The sequence below is a fragment of the Erythrolamprus reginae genome, chromosome 6 (genome assembly GCF_031021105.1).
Source record: "Erythrolamprus reginae isolate rEryReg1 chromosome 6, rEryReg1.hap1, whole genome shotgun sequence".
Classification (NCBI taxonomy): domain Eukaryota; kingdom Metazoa; phylum Chordata; class Lepidosauria; order Squamata; family Dipsadidae; genus Erythrolamprus; species Erythrolamprus reginae.
In genome coordinates this window covers 53,312,530-53,336,642 of record NC_091955.1, presented here as the reverse complement: position 1 = coordinate 53,336,642, position 24,113 = coordinate 53,312,530, and the positions used below count along the sequence as shown (strand labels likewise).

Sequence of the window (24,113 nt, the reverse complement as noted above, 5' to 3'; positions counted from 1 at the left end):
CAAAATGGATTCTTGCCCACTAGACAGATCAGATACAACACCAGACATAATTTAGTTTTAGACATAATAGAATATTATGAGTCATTATGAGAACCAATTGGCCATTATATTTTTAGATGCTCAAAGAGCATTTGACGATTTAAATTTGAACTTCTTTAAATACCAAATAAAAAGTCTGAATTTTGGATCCAACTTTTAAAACACGATTAGCACTATTTACATCAAACCAAAGGAAAATTTATCCATCATGGGGACAAATTTGAGATACAAAAAGGGGTGAGACAAAGGTGTCTACTTTCCCCACTACTATTTGTTCTTTCAATTGAAATATTGTCAAGTCAGATTAGAAAGAATGACCAAATTAGAGGAACTAAAATTAAAAAGCAAATTTATAAAATCCGTTTGCCGCTGACCTGATGTTTTTTTCTAGAAAAACTAATAGAATCAGCCACACAATTATTAAGAGGAATAGAATCATTCAGAAGAGTGGCCGGTCTTAAAATTAACAAAGATAAAACTAAAATATTAACCAAAAATTGCTCTGAAACCCAGATTACAGAACTGATTCAGAAAACGGCTTACAAACAACAACAACAACAAAATATGAAATATTTAGGCATATGGCTTACTGCAAATATACCTCACTGAAAGAAGATAATTATATTAAACTGTTACATTAAACAAAACACAATCTGGAGAGATGGACAAGAATATAAAAATCACTAACAGGGAAATTGCTATTATTAAATCAAATATTTTACATAAATTGTTATATTTATTTTAGATGGCACTAATAAAATTGGATATAACATTTTTCAAATAAATAAATTAATTAATACCCAAATTTATCTGTGCGGGGGAAAAACCCAAGAATCAGATTTAAAACAATACAGGACAATAAACTTACAGGAGGTTTTGGTGCGCCAGACTTTGAAATGTATTATCAATATGCTACTCTACTTTGAGCAAAAGAATGTATAAATCTGAATAACAAAAGAATTCTAACACTTGAGGGACATAATATCTAGGAAGGCTGGCATCCCCATTTATGGAGAAAAAAGGGCACCAAAATACACAATTTCAATCTCATGCCATAAGAGCAACAATATTATATGTATACTAGGAAAATCAAGAGCAAACATTACGTAAAGATACCTAGGTGGCTATCAACAATTGAGGCATTGATGCACCCTAATAAAATAGAACTAACAAAAGCGATAACACATGAAGAACTGTCTTCAAATTCAGAACAGAAACAAAACAGACTTAGTAGAATTTGGTATAACCAAAGAACAAAATATTGGTGTGACCTAATAGCAAATTGATAACAAAAATGTATGACTACCTTCTATACTATGAGAATCTCGAGGAAACAGTAAAAAAAATATGCTAATATGGATGAAAAACTTTGGCTACACAATTCAGTTAGTAGACTGGGAGAAACTGTGGAAAGAACATTATAAATTGATATTATTGGTCCCATACAAAGAAAACTTATACAAAATGTTCTATCATTGGCACTTTTCCCCAGCTATTCTTGCCAAAATCCAATATAGACCCATTATGTTGGAAGTGTAAAGCAGACCACACTACATGCTATCACTTATGGTGTACATGTCCAGTGACTAGGAAATTTTCGAATATGATCAGAAATTGAATAAAGGAAATAATAGAATATGAAGTAGAGTTAAAGCCAGAAAGTTACTTATTAGGGATTGTTAGAAGGCAACATAGAAAAGTAAACTATTACCTTATAATATATCTAATAACAGCCGCTAGATTAGCTTTTTCACAGACATGGAAAGATAATACCCGCCCACCCACCCCCGATTGAGACATTGGTGATTAAGAAAATGTTGGATTGTGCAGAAATGAACAGGCTTACTTTAGAATAGCAGAACGATCAAAAGAAGGAATTTTTCACTGTGTGGGATAAATTTTATAAATGGCTTAAAAAGAAAAAGAATAATGAATGAACAAATAAATAAACAATAAATAAAAAAATAAAAAAGTAACAGTAATTGCAAATATCAACACAAATGGTAAATATCACTGGGAAAAGACTATGGACTGGATAGATGGATAATTATGTACGGCAATTTATATGCCGATACTACATAAATGTATAGGAACAGATGCTTGAATGTTTTGTCACTGTCTTTTTGTGTTTGTATTTTTAAAAAAAAAAATAATAAAAATTATTTTTTAAAAGGTGACATATGGGCACTCTGAGTAAGTCCATCATTATTCATACTACTGCATTCTGGACCAGTTATAGCTTATACACAGTATTGAAGGGGAGTCCCACATAGAGGACATTGCAGTAGTCATGCTATGAAATAAGAAATACATGAATAAGTGAAGGACAGACTGATCCAGAATAGGATGTACATCAAACATCAGATGGAGCTGACATCTCTCTTGGACACATCTGCACTTGCTTTTTAAAATGTGTGTCTAAACAAAACCCAAATTGCAAACCATCCTGGCTGGGAAGTACAGCCACATTTAGGAGCAGAGATGGAAAGTCCCCAGATATAGATGGTTCCAATCGCCATGATAACATTGTGTTAGTAGGAGTCATTCAGAATTGATGTATCCCAATCCAGGTATGGAGACAGAACTTTGACAACCTGACTTGGCTAACCTGAAGTAAAAAATTATAATTGGATATTATCAGCATGCCGATTGTTACATACATGCATGAAGGCTGCTGATTGGCTAATCACACTGTGGGAGTTTTAAATGACTGTCAGTGGCTGGCAGGCTCCAGGGTAGCCCTTAAAAGCAGCTTCCCTGTAGCCTGCTGGCAGTTCTGTATTAGCTACTGCTAGGAAAAATAAAAGTGCGGAACTGTTGCTGTGACTTGTCTCCTCATTTACACGTGAATCTAACACTGATGATATGAGACCCCAAACTGGTGGAGAGATTCTCTCAATGGTTTCATGTAAATGTTACAAAGGAGGGAAGAGAGTATTGAGTCATCTGGCATCCCACAAAGAATTGGGCTTGGATCATGACATCACTTCTGCCATCTTGCCTCTTTTTAATCCCTACCCAGGCAATTCTTAGATTAAAAAAATGATTTTATTATTTGTGGAAGAAATTTTATTTACACACAGTGACGATAACATTGTGTGAGTAATGTCTGCTATACATCATACATAGGTCATACAAAGGCCATGTCTTTACTCCAAGACACAAATCATAAATCATTTTATTTCTCTTCATTACTTAGATGACAATTTAACATATTTCCTTTACAGACAAAGGTTAAAACAAAAGCTTGTTAAATAAACTAATAAAAAACAAAGGGCTTTTTGATGGTCCCAAAAGAAAATTACTTTGCATATGGGATTGCTTAGTGATGTGAAGTGATTCACTGTAGTCATATAAGCTTCTCTCTTTTTTTTATAGCTAACAGGTTTCTTTCCATCTCTTTCAAGGGACCAATATTTTATCTCAGATGAAGCAGCCTGGAATCTGTCACAAATTGTTCAAAATAAAACTGCTTCACCATTGCCAAAAAAGACCCTAAATTTATTTTAAGCCTCTTCCAAATGAACTTCTAATATCTTACCACTTCATCTTCTCAGCTTGTCCTCTAACTACGGTATACCATCTCTTGCTAATTTCTGACTTGGATGGTTCCCCCTCACCCATTTTTTAAAATTACAGCACAGGCCCATCTGTTCAATTCCGTGCTGAGCAGTATTTATGAGGAGTTGATTGAACACAGTAGATAAAAGAATTCTCATCAGATGTTCTCAAGTCTGTGATAAATTGTTTCTCAGGAAGCAAACTTTTGTTCTAAATTAAACCAAGATTATTTTTGTTGTAATCTGCATGGAAAGTTACTTTGGCTCAAAGGCACAACAATGCAGTAAAGTATAGGTTTTCCCTATTATCAATATATTTACCCAGATAATTATGTTCTTTTCTGGCAATTACCATTGGAGGAAAAACATAACATGGTGATATAATAATCTTTCTTTTAAGTAGAATATCTTATCTAAAACTATTGCTCTTGCCAGACAATGTAGACTAATGTTCTGCCAGATGGATCAAAAGTGTAAAATTGTTGAAAACAAACTTTTCAGCTGTATGTACTTTCCCAATTCCAATGTTCTTCATGATTAGAATGCTATTTATTTGATTAAAACGGGGCAATAATTTTACATAATTCAACATATTAATGAATTACTCTGCATGTTGAAAATCAGTACAAGTCAAACATTCTAGATGGCAAGTAATGTGACATAAAAGCTTGCTATGTTCCATTACATGTAGGGAATGAAATGTGTTTTACAAAATCCATAGGTCTGGCTATCACATATCACTTGTATCTAGATTAAACTTCTTTGGAAACAAATATAGTATTTTAATATTTTATCAATAGAACAGAATGGAATAGAATAGAATAGCAGAGTTGGAAGGGACCTTGGAAGTCTTCTAGTCCAATCCCCTGCTTAGGCAGGACACCCTACAGCACTTCAGACAAATGATTATCCAACATCTTCTTAAAAACTTCTGGTGTTGGAGCAAGTTGTTCCACTAATTAATTGTTAGGAAATTTATTCTTAGTTTTCAGTGGTTTCTTTCTTTTTTTTCCTGGGCTTTTCAGATTGAAACAAATGGCTAAAACCCATGATTTAAGCTTTGAATTACACTCTTTATTTGTAAAAGCAGCATTTGCAAGCAGAAAGCAGTTCTTAAATGTTCAGGGAATATTTTTCTCTGCTGCAAAGTTATCAGATAAGCTTCCAGGAAAGGCGCCAGCTTCAGGCCTAATTGCATACCAACAAGATAAGACAGGGAATGAATCATAGAGTATAAAATGCAGCTCACCACATTCTGACAGACATGAAGTTTTTAGTGAAGTACTTTTGCAAAGCAGAAATCAGGTCTTTAGGGGGCCCTTTTCTAGAACCCCCAATCTAACACAGCATCCATGAAATCAAGGGTATGCAATAGGGTTGATATTCCAGGAGGGGTCTGTAATATGGTAAAAGATTTAGCTTTACTAGATAAATGGTCAAAGCAATGGAAACTGCTGTTTAATGTTTCCAAATGTAAAATAATGTACTTGGGGAAAAGGAATCCTCAATCTGAGTATTACATTGGCAGTTCTGTGTTAGCAAAAACTTCAGAAGAGAAGGATTTAGGGGTAGTGATTTCTGACAGTCTCAAAATGGGTGAGCAGTGTGGTCGGGCAGTAGGAAAAGCAAGTAGGATGCTTAGAGGTATAACAAGCAGGAAGAGGGAGATTGTGATCCCCTTATATAGAGCGCTGGTGAGACCACATTTGGAATACTGTGTTCAGTTCTGGAGACCTCACCTAGAAAAAGATATTGACAGAATTGAACGGGTCCAAAGACGGGCTACAAGAATGGTGGAAGGTCTTAAGCATCAAACGTATCAGGAAAGACTTAATGAACTCAATCTGTATAGTCCGGAGGACAGAAGGAAAAGGGGGGACATGATCGAAACATTTAAATATGTTAAAGGGTTAAATAAGGTTCAGAAGGGAAGTGTTTTTAATAGGAAAGTGAACACAAGAACAAGGGGACACAATCTGAAGTTAGTTGGGGGAAAGATCAAAAGCAACGTGAGGAAATATTATTTCACTGAAAGAGTAGTATATCCTTGGAACAAACTTCCAGCAGACGTGGTTGGTAAATCCACAGTAACTGAATTTAAACATGCCTGGGATAAACATATATTCATCCTAAGATAAAACACAGGAAATAGTATAAGGGCAGACTAGATGGACCATGAGGTCTTTTTCTGCTGCCAGTCTTCTATGTTTCTATGTTTCTAAGGGTATCCAGATGGGCCTGGCTTATCCTCCTCAGAATCTGACATTACCAGATGTGGACGAGTAGTGCTCACAACACTATCCCATTGCTTCTTGTCCTGCCCTCAGGTGCTTTGGAGAATAGCTTGACTCCCTCTTCTTAGTGGCAGCCTCTCAGATATTACAATACTGCCCTAGTCCTTCTTTTCTCCCCTTTTCTCCCCTCTCTCCCCTAGTCCTTCTTTTCAGTAAACTAGACATACCCAGTTCCTGCAACCGTTCTTCATATGTTTTAGCCTCCAGTCCCCTAATCACCTTTGTTTGCTCTTCTCTGTACTCTTCCTAGCTGACTCCAGACTCTCAACATCCTTTTTACATCATGGCAACCAAAACTAAATGCAGTATTCCAAGGGTGGCTTTACCAAGGCATTGTAAAGTGGTTTTAACTCTTCATGTGATCTTGATTCCCTATGTTAATGCACCCTAGAACTGTGTTGGCTTTTTTGCCAGCTGCTGCACACTGCTATTAATTTCTGAAAGCGTCAAAGTGGATAATTAAAATCATTTACATATTTTTTTTTCTCGCTGATTTGTAACTACATTAAGCAGACAGGTGATTTTTGACACAGTGATATATTTATAAGCCATTTTATAAATTCTTGGCAATACTACTTAATGTACAGAGAAGCTAGGATGCTTTCAGCATTATCTGAAAGAAATTACCTATGTCCATATGTACCACAGGATATGACATTTATGGATGAATACTGTCACATTGTTTTAAACATATGGTAGACCCCATAATGCTGTCTCAGCAAGGATTAGAATTTAATGAACCTTTATACCTTCTCATATGCTGTGCTGCATTCTTCCCCTTGTTTATCATGCAATTAAAGTAATGCTTTAGAGATTACAGCTCAGAGAAAATCTTGCTGCCAAGAATGTAGAAGAGAATTACATCACATATGTCACCTTTACCCATGGCAATAAATGAGTATTTTCAAGCTTGGTTGCTTGGTTACCATAGCCATAGCCTTACACATTATTTGTTATATTTGACCAAATTAATTGCCCTTGGATCCCTTCTTTTATTCTCTATTCTGTTTTCAGGTTTAATATTTTACCTCTAAAGTTCACTGAAAGAGCAAGGGTACACAAGTCTTTTAGTCAAAATGAACAAAAAAACTTTTGAAGCTTTCTAGTTTCAGAAAATTGATAGCATATTCATAGTGAAGTTTTGTCTGGGATTTTGCTTTGAAGCTGCACAATACTGTGTTTTCTTTCAATGCTTTTGATATATTCTTTTTCATTTGGTGCTTCTGAATTAAATTTATCTGACATAATATGCAGGTATTGCAAATATGCAGAAATATTTTATGCTACATTTTACTCTTCAGATTTTTAAAAGACAGCCTTTTGTCTCAGAAATTACTGACTTACTGACATATCTGTGGTTCCTTAGTCACCCTCACCACCTATTTCTTACATGAAATGAGCTTAAAACCAGCATTATATAAATGTATACATATGTCTGTTTCTTTTTATTCTGCTTTTTATAAAGTAACAAAGCATGAGTTTCAGCAATGTAAATCACCATAACTGTAATTAGGTATATTTGTGATGTCAACAATTTATTGGTTGGATGTAGTGCATATACTGTCTTAGAAAGGAACAAGTATCTGAAATTTATATCAATTTTGAATTTAATAGGTTTTTTTTTTAATAAATTGAGATAAAGCAATAATTTACTTGTTTCTTCTTTACCTGTTTGCACTAACATCTGCCACTTAATAGGAACCAATGTACATTTGTGAAGAATGTATCATATATAAATAGTTTGAGTACCAAGCTTATTTTCTTTCCCTTCCCTGTTTTTCTAGATTTTACCCTATTTATCTGATGAGGAATTCTTATAACCTCAGGTGTTTATTACTATTCTGTAAATCTTCAGTTATAAAGTAAAATTACTATTGGTTTATATATGCATATTTTCATTGACCAATGCAGCTGCATCAACTTGTTGATTTTGCTTTTTCATATGCATTGAATGTTTATGAAATATATTTTGAATTATCAAACATACTGTGTTTTGTTTGTGTTTGTATATAGGTCTGAGTGTCTGAGTGCAGAAAAAATAACTACAATGACAATGTACAAAATAGCCTCCGGAACTAATTTAGAGATTTGCTATTGAAACAACAATAGAGTCCAGATACCTATGGATTTTTCTATTTCTAATTTGACTTTCTGACATCTGTAATATATAACAGAAGAAAGCAGAGGATCTCTCTCCCTCAAAACAAGCAAGGAGTCATTTCTAAAAATTTTATTAAACAAAGCAAAACAAAAGCTTGCTCTGAGAAAACAGGGATCAATATAATAATTATTAAAGAGGTGCTTCAACTTTAAATCAACAGGAACTTCTGCATGTACAGATAGTTTGTCACTCAAATTTTCATTCAGAATGACGATTTAATATAATGGGCAGGGCATAGTTTTGTCCGATAACAGACAAAATAAGGTCTAGCAGAATTTCTCAATACAATAGATTTTGTAAAATTCTAGTTCCAACAACCAGATGTTTACAACAAAGTTGGTGCAAGACTGATAAATAAGAATCAGAACCAGATTGCTCTGCAACCAGGTTATAGTTAACAATCTGATGTCCGATAACAGACAAAATAAGGTCTAGCAAAATAAGGTCTAACAGAATTTCTCAATAAAATAGAATTTGTCAAATTTTAGTTCCAACAACCAGATGTTTACAACAAAGTTGGTGAAATACTGATAAATTTTTAAAAAGGGTATCAAATAAGAATCAGAACCAGGTTATAGTTTAATCAGCCCCTACTGATCACATAGTGAGAGGAAAGAGTGAAAAGAGAGTGTTTGGGAAGTATTGGAAAAATTAAACATTCTTTGAGGAGCTTGGAGAAAGAAAAAGTACCATCTTTTAAGAATCTTCATTTTGAAGAGAGGGAAAATGTGTATAAAATTTTAAAACAAACTGATCATTCATTAACGCTACCGAGTAATGCAGAAAAATCCAGGATGAGTGAAGATGGAATTCAGGATTAAGAAAAATATGGATAACTAGAGAGTTAGAATCAATGAATTTAATGTTTCTCTATAGTAACACAAAGTAATGAGGTTTCAAAAGGTGAAAGAGATGCTTTAAAAGGTATTTCCCAAAAGTGTAAGCACATTTTTAAAAGCATTAAAGCAGGACCATCTTTCTGAAAGCCCCACATTCCAGGCTGTCCATGTTTATCCATGCATATGCAAAGCTTTATAACTGTCTTGTTTAGTGGCCATTCAAAGTTGCAATGGCACTGAAAAACCTTTAGAACCCGTCCTAGCATTTATGACCATTGCAGTGTACCACAGTGATGTGATCAATGTTTGTGCACTTCATCACTAGCTTTTAACAAGCAAAGTTAATGGAAGAGCTAGAAGTAAGGTTGCAAGTTGTAGTCATGTGATGTCTTGCCTAGCAACCTATGGTGATTTGCTAAAGACAAATGGGAAGTGACATTGTAAGCCTGTCAGGGTAATGTGACATTTTGCTTAGCAATATAGTTGCCATTTCCAGTTATGATTGCTAAGTAACCTCTATCTCTTTACTCTCCTATGAATGCCACTGAATAGAAGCTTTAACAATCACTAACTTAAATTTCATGCAGATTTCTCTCTCTTCAAAATGAAAATTCATCAAAGAATGTTTTACGTACTTCACATAATATTTATTTCTCTTAACAGCATCATTCACTGTAAACTCAATCAAAATATGCCATCTGTTACCCTGAAAATCATATGTATCTGAACAATAAAGTAATCAATTATGTAATGTTTTTGCAAACCATTGATAAGTTTCCACATATTTCTTTAATGCAGCTTTATAAAGTGAGGCATTCTTATAAAATAATTATTTGTTGATTCCTAAGAAGCTGTGCTCAACATCAGATAGTTTTTTTAAAATATATTTTGACTCATTGGTGTGCCAGATTTATGTTCATATTAACAAATGAAAAATAAACATTCCCACGAGCTAGCAGGAAGGCAAAAATAAAACTGTAACAACCTGTGTGATTTAATTGTTCATCTTTTGTATCATAAATAAATATCTCCTTAACATAAGAGAGATACCAAGAAGCAATAGGAAATACCAATACATAAGCCTAGAACCTGCTTTTATTTGGAATGTGTTAATATATTGCAGAAGAGACGGAGTAACGACTCGGACACAAGAGCTGGATTTAAACTTGGGTCATTTTTATTATAATAAATTTGCATAATTTATTAATTAAATTAGCATGAATTAGCATAAATTTGCATAATCAACATACTCAACTATGACCCGGAACCAAATGGACCTGCAGGGTCAAACAAATACTTCCGGGGCGGAAATGACGTAAAAGGTCAACATTCCTGGGCAACTATGGGCGTAATCGATGCTGGTCCAGGTGAGGGACCTCTCCCTCACCTGAGACCCTGCCATACACTCGCATGAGGGGGGTCCCGCCGGCTCACCCCTACCCTGGGACTTCAATAGCGGGACCCAAAGACAGGTTCCCCCCAAGTGCGCAGGTAGCACCCACCATGGTCTTGGAGAGAACCTGTCAATCATCCCCAAAGATGCCCAAGGGAGAACGCGCAGTTGCTGAAACCACCCAGATTTCCGCCCCTAACCTGCCTACCCAATGACCAGAGGTAAGCCAATTAACCTAATTAAATGCAAACACCCCCTAACCGCACATCCATCTCCCCAGTGTGGAATGGGCGAAAAAACAGCCTGGCCTAATGGGCGAAGCTGCAAAAAATTCCCATTCGGCCCCCGCAGGCGACCCCTAGGCACACTGCAAAATAGGGAAGGGCGGGTGGGTGTCTGCTCACGAAGCCAGGTCCGGGCGAAAAGGCTGTTTCCCGGCCTGCTGCCCCTTAAATAGGGCCAGCAGGCCCCGCCCAGACCTGACGACATGCCCAGCCACGTGGGCAAGGCATTCCCGGCCGAAATCTCGTCTCGCGAGATTTCGGCCGAAAACAAGATGGCGGCCGCCATCTGAAGGGTCCGAGTCTGCCCGGCCCTTCAGCAACATCGCCGTGGGGCCGGTAAGTCAGCCGGCGTTATTGCAGAAGAGACGGAGTAACGACTCGGACACAAGAGCTGGATTTAAACTTGGGTCATTTTTATTATAATAAATTTGCATAATTTATTAATTAAATTAGCATGAATTAGCATAAATTTGCATAATCAACATACTCAACTATGACCCGGAACCAAATGGACCTGCAGGGTCAAACAAATACTTCCGGGGCGGAAATGACGTAAAAGGTCAACATTCCTGGGCAACTATGGGCGTAATCGATGCTGGTCCAGGTGAGGGACCTCTCCCTCACCTGAGACCCTGCCATACACTCGCATGAGGGGGGTCCCGCCGGCTCACCCCTACCCTGGGACTTCAATAGCGGGACCCAAAGACAGGTTCCCCCCAAGTGCGCAGGTAGCACCCACCATGGTCTTGGAGAGAACCTGTCAATCATCCCCAAAGATGCCCAAGGGAGAACGCGCAGTTGCTGAAACCACCCAGATTTCCGCCCCTAACCTGCCACGGAGCGGGGGTCAGATCTCTATCTTGGCCCCCCGACTCCCCCCTCTATCTGCGCCAGCTCACGCAGAGACCTCTGCAGGTCCTGTAAGAAAATGGCGTTCCCCTGTTCTGACAGGTGAACGCCATCGGCCCGGTAAAGCCACGGCCGATCTACAGTGATGAGGGGATGGGCAACTACAATCCCCCCTAATTCTTTGACAGTCTTTCCCACGGCCTTATTCACCCTACGTCTAACCCGGTGGATGGCCCTAAGGGAAATGGCGTCCCTCCAAACGATCCGTGGGAGGATCTCTGACCACACCACTTGCGTGGTGGGCCATACCGTGCGAAGCCGCCGCAGGTCTTCGCGCGCCTGGACGATCAACGGTAGACCGCCAAGCAGGCATAGGTCATTGCCACCGAGGTGCAAGACCAGCCATCTGGGTGCGGCTATGGGCTGCCGACCACCCAGTCCCATCTGGGCGCGACCCTGGGTAGCCGCCCGCCCAGCAGCGCCGGGTACCGCCCTGAGATGCTGCGTACCCAGCAGCGTCGGTAGGAGGCCCTCCCACCGCATACCCCTCCGGCCCATCCAAACAACATTGACCCACCGTCCCAACGACAGCTGGGTCCCGATGGCACTTCTGGCTGCTGAGCGGCCGGCCCAGAAGACCATGCTGTGGCCACACAGCAGCGCCGTCGGTTTCTGCCTGGACTGGGAACCTGGAAGAGGACACACACAGAGAGGTTACCTAGCCTAAACCCTGCCCCGGATCCTCAGCGGGCCTGACATAACCCAAATATGCCGCTGACCGCCAGCGGCCGATCTCCTGAATCCGTTGGGCCGGGAGACCAGAAAGTGCCGCGCTAGTGGCGGCGCCGATACGGAACGAATGCGTTCCATAGCCGGCGGGATCCATGCCTACCTGAGACATAGCCTTAGACACTATCGCCCAGAATTGATACCGGGTCAGGGGGGAACCATCCTGGTGTATAAAAAGGTACCCACGCCCTGACCCACGCAAGACACAAAATTGCTGCAAAGCAGCCACCGGGCAAACAGACTTATCGGTGGCTGCACTAAGTTCAAGTCTAACCCCTCTGTGTAACTGATCTGTCTTGGAGTGTCTCACCAAAAGAGAGACACCCCCCTGTCTAAAGGACAGATCAGCGAGCTGGAAGGCGCGGAGCGACAAGTCAGACTGCGAGGAGGCCATTGCCTCGCTGACCCTGAGGGCCCCGAAAAACATAACACAAGTCGCTGCCCTGAACAGCCGAGCCTCGTAAGGGGAGGCGCACAGACTGCCAAATGTCTGATTAATCAGAGACAGCTGCTGAACCGTCAGGGCCCGACGAGCGTCAGCGGGAAACCCCTGTCGCTCCCGCACCCAACCTTCCAGCATCCTCCGGATGCGAAAATCACCCGTAAAATCACCAAACCCCCCCGCCTTGGACAGAAAGGCGAGGCCGGCTAACCTAGCCCTGATAGTCCTCACTGAAAGGCCACGCCCCTTCAGCAGGACACAGAATTCAGCTAGGTGCTCCACCGGGGCAGGCCAGCAATGGGGGTAACCCTTACCCAGCCTGAAATCCCCAAACTCCTTACCTGCACGCTGATAAGCTCGCAGGGTACTAGGAGCTACCGATAATGCGATCGCCCTGGAGGCCTCGTCTCTCCAGCTCTCGAGAGCCCGCCCAGGCTCCACAGGTGGGCTGGAAACACCTCCGGCGACTCTCGGGCCCACGGGGCCAGGGTCCGAAACCTGGACAACTGACCACGGGACAAGGCGTCAGCCACCCCGTTATCTAAACCAGGGACGTGCCTAGCCAAAAACAAGGCGTTCAAAGACAAGGACCTGTGCACAAAATGGCGGACAAGCCGCATCACCCTGTCACTCTTAGAGGACAGGGCGTTCACAACATGGACAACCGCTAGATTGTCACACCAAAAATGCACAGTCTTGTCCCTGAACTGCTCCCCCCAGAGCTCTAAGGCCACTATTAAGGGGAAAAGCTCCAAAAAGGTTAAGTCCTTAACCAACGAACAGGCACTCCATTCCGGAGGCCATGCCGACCAGCACCACTGGTCACCTAACACTACCCCAAAACCGCAAGTCCCTGCGGCGTCGGAACACAGCTGCAGCTCCGCTTCCAAAAGAAGCTCCTGCCACCAAAACGACAACCCATTAAAACGTTCCAAAAACTCCCGCCACACGCAGAGGTCAGCCCTGACCCCTGCACATAAGCGGGTACGATGGTGGGGCAAACTCAGCCCCTTCATCGCATCATACAACCGGCGAGAAAAAGCCCTACCAGGCACCACTACCCGACAGGCAAAATTAAGAATCCCAGCCAACTCCTGGAGCTGCCGAAGAGTAACCTTCCTGCAGCCCAGGACCGCCTCAAGTTTGGACCTGATCTTAATCAACTTATCCAGGGGCAATCTGGAAGATTGCTCCACTGAATCCAATTCAATACCCAGGAAGGTAATCCTGGTGGCAGGGCCTTCGGTCTTCTCGGAGGCCAAAGGCACCCCCAATTGAGCACAAAGGGCTTCGAAGTCCCGCATCAAAGCAAAGCATTGCTCCGATTGCGCAGGCCCGGCCACCAAGAAATCATCAAGGTAATGAACGACAGACCCCAGGCCACTCCGCCTCCTGAGCACCCACTCGAGGAAGGTACTAAAGCTCTCAAAGAGGGAGCAGGAAATAGAGCAGCCCATCGGCAATGCCCTATCCACATAAAACCCACCTTCGAAATGGAAGCCCAGCAGCTCGAAGTCGCCTGGGTGAATGGGGAGGAGCCGAAATGCCGACTTAATGTCGCATTTACCCATAAGGGCTCCCACCCCACACTCCCTAACCATAGCCACGGCCGCATCAAAGGATGCGTACCGGACGGAACAAAGCTCGTCAGGAATGAAGTCATTCACTGACTCCCCTTTTGGAAAAGACAAATGGTGAATCAACCTAAATTCACCACTCGCCTTTTTGGGGACCACACCTAAGGGGGACACACGAAGATTCGGAAAGGGCGGCTCCGGGAAGGGCCCAAGGACCCTGCCCTCAGCCACCTCCTTTCGAATCTTAGCCCGTACAATGTCTTCATGTCCAACAACCGACCTGAGGTTGTCGGACATGAAGGCCCTCCTAATACCCACATAAGGGATCCTAAATCCCTCGGAGAAGCCCCTCAAGAGCAACTCGGCTCTCGGGCGAGGGTGGTAGTCGATCAACCAACCCTCAAGCACAGAAACATTAATTGGGCTGGGCCCCTTTTCCCCCAGCTGGTGGGGGAGGTTTACCTGGACCCCCGCCCTTCTTCTCCGCCCCTTTCTTGGGGCGGGGACAGACTGAAGCTGCATGGGACCCCCCACAATTCCCGCAGGCATGCTTGTACTTACAAAAGGGACGAAAACACGCCCCTTTTGCAGCAAACTCATGACAAGCGGGCGAGGCCCCTTTGCCAGCCACACCCGGAGTCGCCTTGGCCGGCGAAGCCGCGCCGGGCTCCTCCTCCATAAAATGCCCACTATCAGTGCGCTCACACCCTTCCTTCCCGGACATATGCGTGGCCCGGAACCACAGATCCGGGACCACCATATCCCACGGCAAGTTGGGTTCCACAGACATCCTCATGCGGAAACCCTTATCATAATGGCGCCAGATGGTGCCCTTGTATTCAAAATGGGCTCTGGCAATTAAGTCTATATACTTAAACATGGCAGAGGCCATAGCCGGCTGCCGTTGGATCACTACCGATCCATAGGTAAGAAAGGCATACAGCCAAGAGCTGAAGCATTTCGTTACCTTGGTCTTCTTTGTTTTCTCCCCCGGGACAATCTCTTTCTCCTGCTTGGGAACCTCGCGGTTCAAAAGCGAAAAAAGATCGACGTATTCGCCCCGCCAAATAGCCTCCTTGACCGACGGGTGAAGGTGGCATCCTAGAGGGGTGGACGGCAGCCCGCACGGTATGGCCCCCGCTTTAATACAAGCGAAGGGGTCCCATACCGAGTTGGCCGCCACACCAAAAACACCCGCCCCATGGGGGTAGGGGAAAACCGGGAGCGGGGGCATGACAGGAGGGGCCGGAGGAACCCACCCCCCTGCCCCAGGCACCGCTGGTGTCCCCGCAGAACCCGTCCCAGGCAACGGAGCAGCGCCGGCCGCCGGCGGCCCCGGAGGAGGAACCGGCGGAGCCCACACCTGCCCGCAGGTGCCCGCGGGGGACCCCAAAAAGCTGGACCCACTCCCGACCCCCGCCGGGGGAAAACCCGGGGCGGGGGGAGGAAGAAAAGACAGAGATGTGGTGTGTGGTGCAGCCTCACCTGCCCCGTACGGGGTCGAAGACATCCACGGGGGGCCCAATGGTGTGGGGCCCGGGAAAGCCGCCATCGGCCCTGCAGGAGCCTGCCGTCCGAACGGAGCCGGCTGCCCAGCCTGGGCCGCCGCCGGATCTCTCCCCAACGCCGCAGGCACTTGATCGCTGGACACTCCGGGGACCGCACCGCTCCTCCACTGCTCGAGCTCATCGAGCCTCTCCAACACCCTGGCCCAAGACATAGCGGGAGAAAAATCAGGTTGAGGGGCAGGAGGCACCGAGACCACCCCCCCCTGTTCAGGGACCACCCCAGCAGTCCCCTCCCTGCTGGCCCGGGCCCGGGCAGAAGGCCTAAGGGCCCTCCTGGGGCGCGCTGCTGGCGGAGCCAGAGGAGCAGTGGCAGGCCTCTTCTTAGGAGCCATCACACTGTCCCCTTAGGTAAGCAATAAGTCACTAAAACCACCTAGGCCGAAACCAACAGCACGAATGGCAAGCCCAACTCCAACCACAGGGCCCTACCTAGGGCCTGGGAGCCCCTGCTACCCCTATTAACCCCTGATTGGGTATGACAGTACAATTATATATGGATATATTGACCAGTAGTTATTAAGCAATGTATTATTATGATGGCAAACCTCCCTGCTCAGGCAGGCCTCAAAGGCCTGCAATCCAGGAACACCCCCCGCCCCAAGACCGGGGGCCCAAACCCAACACCCCCACCGCGCCCTCCTCCCAGCCGGGAGGAGGTTACCAGTCCCCCTCGGGCCCGAGGGGGATCGCTGCAAACAGCTCCGGTGAAGGAGGAAAGGCAAGAAGTCTTCCAATGCACTTTTCGCCCCCTCGGTAGGCCACAAAATGGCGGCCGCAACACGAGGGAGACACAAAATGGCGGCCGAGCAGCACCAAGGAGTGTCTGCTCACGAAGCCAGGTCCGGGCGAAAAGGCTGTTTCCCGGCCTGCTGCCCCTTAAATAGGGCCAGCAGGCCCCGCCCAGACCTGACGACATGCCCAGCCACGTGGGCAAGGCATTCCCGGCCGAAATCTCGTCTCGCGAGATTTCGGCCGAAAACAAGATGGCGGCCGCCATCTGAAGGGTCCGAGTCTGCCCGGCCCTTCAGCAACATCGCCGTGGGGCCGGTAAGTCAGCCGGCGTTAATACAATGCAATTTTGTAGAAATTGATAAACTTTATTGTAACACATTGCCACAAATATAACATTGCTTAATAGCCAGAGCTATAATTTTTAAAAGGTGTTCTTTCCAAAGATATATCGGACAAAATAAGACCTTTTTTTAATAGAAAACTATTATAATTTCCAATGAAGCCATGACCTACAAATGCAAAATGTATAAGACAGAGCAGAGAAAGAACATGTGTTGTTTTCTCCATGTTCTGTCCTTTTCTTTTATTCAAGAACCCTCTTTTCACAAAAGGTGCAATCCCTTTCTGGTAGTTGTAGTAACATAAAAACATGCTATTTTTTAGAAAATGTAAAATCACTTGGTGATCACTCACTTTTTTCAAGTGATCCTAGAAGCTCTTGCAAGTATCCTTCCAGCCCCCTTCCTAGTAAGTACAGTATATCCCAAATTAATTTGGGATATGTGGCAGAAGTGAGTTTCAGCACGTTCTAAACAATTCTGAAGAACCGGTAATGGAAATTTTGAGTAATTTGGAGAATCAATAAATATTACTTCTCACTGGCCCCATCTATTCTCTGCCTCCTGAGTCCCAGCTGATTGGGAGAAAATCAAGATTTTGCAGTATCTTTCCCCTGGTGTGGAGTGGGAATGGAAATTTTACAGTACCCTTCCCCTGCTATGCCCACCAAACCATGCCACACCACTGGGATATGTGATCCCTGATTTCTGCAATAGAAAGCTTTGATTTAGGAGAGGGGCACTCTTTTTCTCCAGTTTTTTCTTCTCAAAGTACTAGGAAGATAGACATATTAATTCATTTGGATTAGGTGTTTTATGACATAAATGGCATAGTAAAAGTAAATTTAAACCAGAGCATAATTCGATCTGCATGTTTCTTTCTTCCCTATGTCAAGGAAATTTAGAACATTTAGACAGATAACAAAACTCTCATATTGACATAAAGAAGAAAATCTGTTGATCAGAATAAAGTGGTACCTCTACCTACAAACTTTTCTAGATAAGAATCGGGTGTTCAAGATTTTTTTTGCCTCTTCTCAAGAACCATTTTCCACTTACAAACCTGAGTCTCTGATACTGTAACCGAAAAAGGAAGGGGGAGGCCTCCGTGGGGCCTCTCTAGGAATCTCCTGGGAGGACACCGGACCAGAAAAGGCAGGGATGAGCCTCTGTGGGGCCTCTCTAGGAATCTACTGGGAGGAAACAGGGCCAGAAAAGGTAGGGAGGAGCCTCCATAGGGCCTCTCTAGGAATCTCCTGGGAGGAAACAGGGCCTCCACCTTTCCTGGGGTTTCCCCAATTGCACACATTATTTGCTTTTACATTGATTCCTATGGGAAAAAATTGCTTCTTCTTACAAACTTTTCTACTTAAGAACCTGGTCATGGGATGAATTAAGTTTGTAAGTACAGGTAACCATTGTATAACAATACCATATTCTCAGACTCAGAATTGTTTTATCAGGAATTAGGCAGCATTAGATAGATAGATAGATAGATAGATAGATAGATAGATAGATAGATAGATAGATAGAAAGAAAGAAAGAAAGAAAGATAGATAGATAGATAGATAGATAGATAGGGAAGGAAGGAAGGAAGGAAGGAAGGAAGGGTAAGTGGTGGTGCTTTGCTTGTTATTTTCTATTGTGTATATTGTTTCATCTCCCCCCCCCCCCCTGCTATCCTAATTTCTGTACTGGTAAATTAGTATTATTTTATATAACATTGCTGGGATGATCAGATATTGAACATTAGATCCTGAATTGATGCAGCCTACATTGATGTTAAAAATTGAGGCAATACAGACCTAAACTTAATCCAAAACCCTAAGAAAAAAAGGTGATTAAAAAGGACAAATAGTAAAGAAAAAATTTCCTCATGAGAAACGACTCACTTGGGAGTGTAGTGTTACTTACATGACTAGATTCCTCTTTCCCTCTTTCCATCCTTCTCCTACTTATCTTCCAATATTTTTAATACAGTAATTTTTAACAAAGTCAAAACCATAAGATAAAATAAAGATAATAAAGAAAAATGATAATTAGTAGAAAAGAAATAGAAAAGAAAAAAGAAATAGAAGTAGAAGAAAAGAAAAGGAAAAGGAAAATGGAAACAAAAAGAGAAGAGTTATAAAGAAATTATTTCCATTTTTCTACATTATTGTTAATAGTAGCTTGATTAGTTATCTGCTTCCTTAGTGACATAGACCAGCAAATCCTCGAATGGATATAAATCTAAGACAAAACATAGAAATAATGCATTAGCATGCTGAGGGAAATAATGGATGAGTTGGTATAAAGCTAGTTTGACAAATAAGCTGACAAGGTATAATATAATTCTTCGCACCATGTTGTTTATTTCACTATTTGTTTTATAAGATTTATAGTTTCTAATAAAATGCAATTTCTGTGTCAATTCTATTACAAAATTACTGATGAATTCCAGAGGTTCTTAAAGTTTATGATCAATATTTCTCCTAATGAGAAGAAGTATTCCAGTGTGATAATTTCTATTCCATAAAGATAATGATGTGTAAAATGCCACATCATTAATTAGTATAGCTCTGATTTAATTAGAATATTGAAAATTGCTTCCTATTTCTCATCACAATTGTTACCCTATTATACAGTGTATTATACAATCATTTCGGGATGGACATTTGCTGGGTGACCTAAAATATCTTTGGAAGCTCTGAAATGAAATTGGTTACACATGTGATACAACTAGGAGAGTTCAACTGAACAGAAATATCCTTCATACAGGCATAGTATTTTATACATAGTGTAGCAAAAGTCTACATGAAGTGTAGCAAGTTTTCAAATAAAAAACCTGCTTTATTCCAATCTGTTGATTTTTTACATTTTACAGTCTATATTGTCGCATGTACATTTAGGATTTTACACTTACAGGATTTTAAGATCCAATTAATCAAAATAATCAAGTAATTCATATGTTGTCTAAGAAACTGGTAACAAGGTACAAGAAATGCATATTATATATTAAATGTAATAGCAAATGTTGCTATTTTGAAACAGTTAGTAATATGAAGGTAAACAGTTGGCCTCTGATTCTTAAAATGAAAATGAAAATATTTATGCTGGCATACAGCTTGTAATTATAACAGGTTTTGATGCAATCAGTAGGAAAGTCCAATTGGAGGCTACTTTAACTGCAGTAATTATGAATATTAATTTTCCTGAATCCTAATTGAAAACTGATAAATTGCCAAAAATATCATAGCATAGTAATTTATTTATTTATTTATTCAATTTTTTATGCCACCCTTCTCCTTGGACTCAGGGCGGCTTACAACATGTTAGCAATGGCACTTTTTAACAGAGTCAGCATATTGCCGCCACAATCTAGGTCCTCATTTTCCTCCATCTTGGAAGGATGGAAGACTGAGTCAACCTTGAGCCGATGATGAGATTTGAACCGCTGACCTGCAGATCTAGCAGTCAGATTTAGTGGCCCGCAGTACTGCACTCCACCCACTGTGCCACCTATTTTAATGTTCTGAACAATAATGCTAAAACAGGTTGTTTATCAATAACAATATTTCATGCAAATGCTTAACAACCCAGTAAATTTTGCTTAGTTTTAGCAATCCCACAACATTATTTCAGAATGTACACTGGTTAGGACTTTAATCTGTTCATTTACATAATAGTTTGGGTTTATATCCTGCCTCAGATCTGAATTTTACAATCTGATATCAGAATCTGCTGCTCTGTTGAAGGATAACATGCCAATTTGTACCTTTACTTATGTCTTCAATGCAATGGAGAAGAACTGGGAGCAGTGACCTGTGACTCAGAGAATCATCTTGCCCGAAGCTGCAGGAACTTGACTTTTTTTGTCCCAAATCATGTTCATCAGCAATTAAGGAGGGATGCTTTCTATTGTGAACTTTTCTTCCCATATGCTTACATCTCTAGATAGACACAATTTATGCACTGGGAATATGGGAAGGCAGGTTTTGGAAGATACAGGATTCATTTTTGTTTGGGAATCCCATAGTATTGACCCATGGGTGTAACTGAAGTGGATTCCCTCCCATCCTCCTTCCTTCCTCCTCCTTTTCTTAAAAAGAAACTTGCATATTTTTAGATCTTTAGTGTGACTGATATTCAGCTGGTTTTTATTAATGTTCTAATATGTATAATAAAGAAATATAAAGAAATATGTTTTTAAAAAATCATTAAAAACACAAAAATAAAAATGAAACAACAGAAAGATAGTACATATAGATAAAGGGAGTTACTGGCTGTGGCTGTCATCCCATTGATTGCTAGGGTTGATTTGGTTGAACTGACAGATGTCCCCTTCTTCTTCAAAGTTCCATATGTGCACTCAATGAAATAGGAAGACCATCCCAGATAAAAAGAATGCACTGATTTTTGGGCAGGGATATGGGAGACTTGCACTTACCCTGCTAGAACCTCCAAACAAGTCAGTCAATTAATGAATTTCATTGGGATGATTTCTTGAAACTAATATATTCAACCTGCTAGTATTAGCCTGATTTTAGAGATAGATAAAAGAAAGGACTCCTGCATTCATATCCCTACAAAATAAATATCTACTCCAGATTCTTGTAATTTAGATGTTCTAGTCTTCTTGCAAACTGAAAGTAGTGTTATACAATTCTATGTCGTTCCTTAAGGGAAATGTAACTTTGTAGGCAATGCAGTTTGAATAAGGTTTGAGATAGTTTTCATTTCCCCCATACTGTCATGCATAGCACAGCTTCTTGGATTCCTTCCAAACTTTTAACTAGCAATGGCCATAGGAGGTGTATATATCTTCCTCTGTATAATGAAGTAGCAAAGGGTAGGCTGCACATGTGTCACTTTGGCTCATAGGATTTGGGGGTGGGGGAGAAAGGAAGGGGGCAGAAAACAAAACCGGTCAGAAGCATTCTAACACATAGGGATGCAGTAGAATTTATTATGGAATTTTTTCCCCACTGTCACAAACTAAATTCAGTCCATTTTAAAACTCAATTTTTCTTCTGCCAGCTTTTTCACTGTACCAAATTTTGTTATGTTCTATTAAGTTTTTGGAGTGATCCTGCTGTTGGCTAGATGGACAGTTGAACACAGTCCTGAATCCATTTATATTGTTTCTTTCCAACTTTCTGTTCAGTTTGAAATGACAGAAAAACAATAATTCTAAGATGATATTCCAAGAATGCATTATACACTCTTAATGCCAACATACCTTCTACAATTTGTAAAAAAAAAAATTCATATAACTAAGCAAGTAAAATGATGCTTTTAATTTTTTCTTTATTTTGGGAGGGTGTGGCGAAAAATAGCCATCTGTTGTTTGCCATCTTCTTTAGACAATAATATTGCTTTAGAAAAACACTTTTATGCACGAATAATCATGAGCTGATTGCTCCCATTTGACTTTAAAGGAATTTAATCAAGGATATGTTCCATCTCCTTTATTTTTCAACTTTTAAATAAATGACATTCTACAAATTTTCATCAAATTTCATCAATTCCTCACTCTGACTTTGCTTCACAAATCAATTCTCATTTCTCTATATGCTGATATATTGTCATCTTCACTTTGGCTACAGTTAAGTTTCAGCACAACTTATTTGTATTAGTGTCATAGTGTTATCTGGTAATCTTACAAAATGGTCTCAAAAGGCTACAAATGCAATCAAACATTCAAACAATAAAGGAAATAACTATGTAGGCACAACAATTAAACTATTTCAAACTAAAACATCAAACAATCTGTACTATGGCACACACTATTGTACCTCTAGAGATATAACTGAATTAGCCACAATTGTATCACATTCTTGAGATTCCATGTCTCTTGCTTAGTAGCAAATGAATTTTGTTACATGTTAGCAATGGCACTTTTTAACAGAGCCAGCATATTGCCCCCACAATCTGGCTCCTCATTTTACTCCATCTTGGAAGGATGGAAGACTGAGTCAAGCTTGAGCTGGTGGTGAGATTTGAACTGCTGACCTACAGATCTACAGTCAGCTTCAGTGGCCTACAGTACAGCACTCTACCTGCTGCGCCACCACGGCTCTTATTTGAATGAATGATTGTGAATGAATGCTGGTTAAATGCTTTATAATTATGTGGGGTTTTAGATTAGGTTTTATACTGTTTTATAGCTTTTATATTGGGTTTCTCATTTTGTATTATACTGATTTTATCATGTAAGCCACCCTGAGTCCACAGGAGAAGGGCGGCCTAGAAATAAAATAAAATAAAAAAATAAAAATAATAATAAAATAAATCTTGGTGTGTCTTATACACTGGTGCATCTTATAGTCTGAAAAATATTTACTTTGTCTACCTCCCTGCAATTCTCACTTGTATGTAAATGATATTTTTTGCAGGTCTTCCAATGCATCATGTGGTTATGCCTTTGTTTGAAGTCAGTCTCTATGACCTTCTTCCAGGAAATAACTATGTGGTTCACTTTTTAACAGCTTTTTAAAAAAGAGGTGGCATTTGATTTATGTTGCCATTTTCTTAGTTGTTAATTAATTTTATCAATAATAAAACAGCAAGGCTTCAATTTCTTTATTCTGCATAGACTTTTGCAGTTCTTCCAATTCTACTTCTTTGAATACTTTATTTTATATTATAAATCAACATTGATCTACTACTCGCTGTTATTTCTGGATTTGGATGTTGTTCTTTTCAGAATGGATGCATTCTTTTCTGATATCACCTTCTTATGGACTTGATTTATAATAATAGATAATTATTTATTTGTTTTTAGTTTGTATTTCTGTGATTTTTTTCCAGCAATTCTGCCACTGCTGGCCCTGGTTGATCAGCCAACAGTCCTTTATCATCAAAAAGTCCCACAATTAGTATTATATTATTATTATTATTAGTAGTAGTAGTAGTAGTAGTAGTAGTAGTAATAGTAGTAGTAATTGAAATTGTCAGTTTAGAATGAGTGATTAGAATGAGTGAGTTAAAATATTTTTAACCAATGTTATTCAGAAGTAGTAAAGTTGATTATATTTAATATCACGGTTGACAGAATGGAGCTGACAGCTACTGTGGCATATGAAGGAGAAAATAATCTGCTCTGAATGTAGTGACTCTGGATCCCCAATGAAATAACAAAAAAAGGTGACACCCCTGATGAAATAGCCTTTCTAGGTATGTTACATGCACAGATTAACAATTGGTACAATTCAGAGAGAAAGTGTAACTAAAATAGGAAAGAACAAGAAGAGAGGTTCTATCAAA

General features: G+C 41.0%; 1 long non-coding RNA gene across 1 annotated transcript in view; it reads right to left on the bottom strand.

Annotated features, from left to right (window-relative positions):
- Window positions 1–19,036: 19,036 nt before the first annotated feature.
- The window catches only part of LOC139168985 (uncharacterized), a 211,788-nt gene continuing 206,711 nt past the window's right edge, over window positions 19,037–24,113 (bottom strand). The window contains exon 5 of the long non-coding RNA XR_011559410.1: window positions 19,037–19,097. This is a non-coding gene — a long non-coding RNA (uncharacterized lncRNA). The remainder of the gene's footprint in view (window positions 19,098–24,113) is intronic.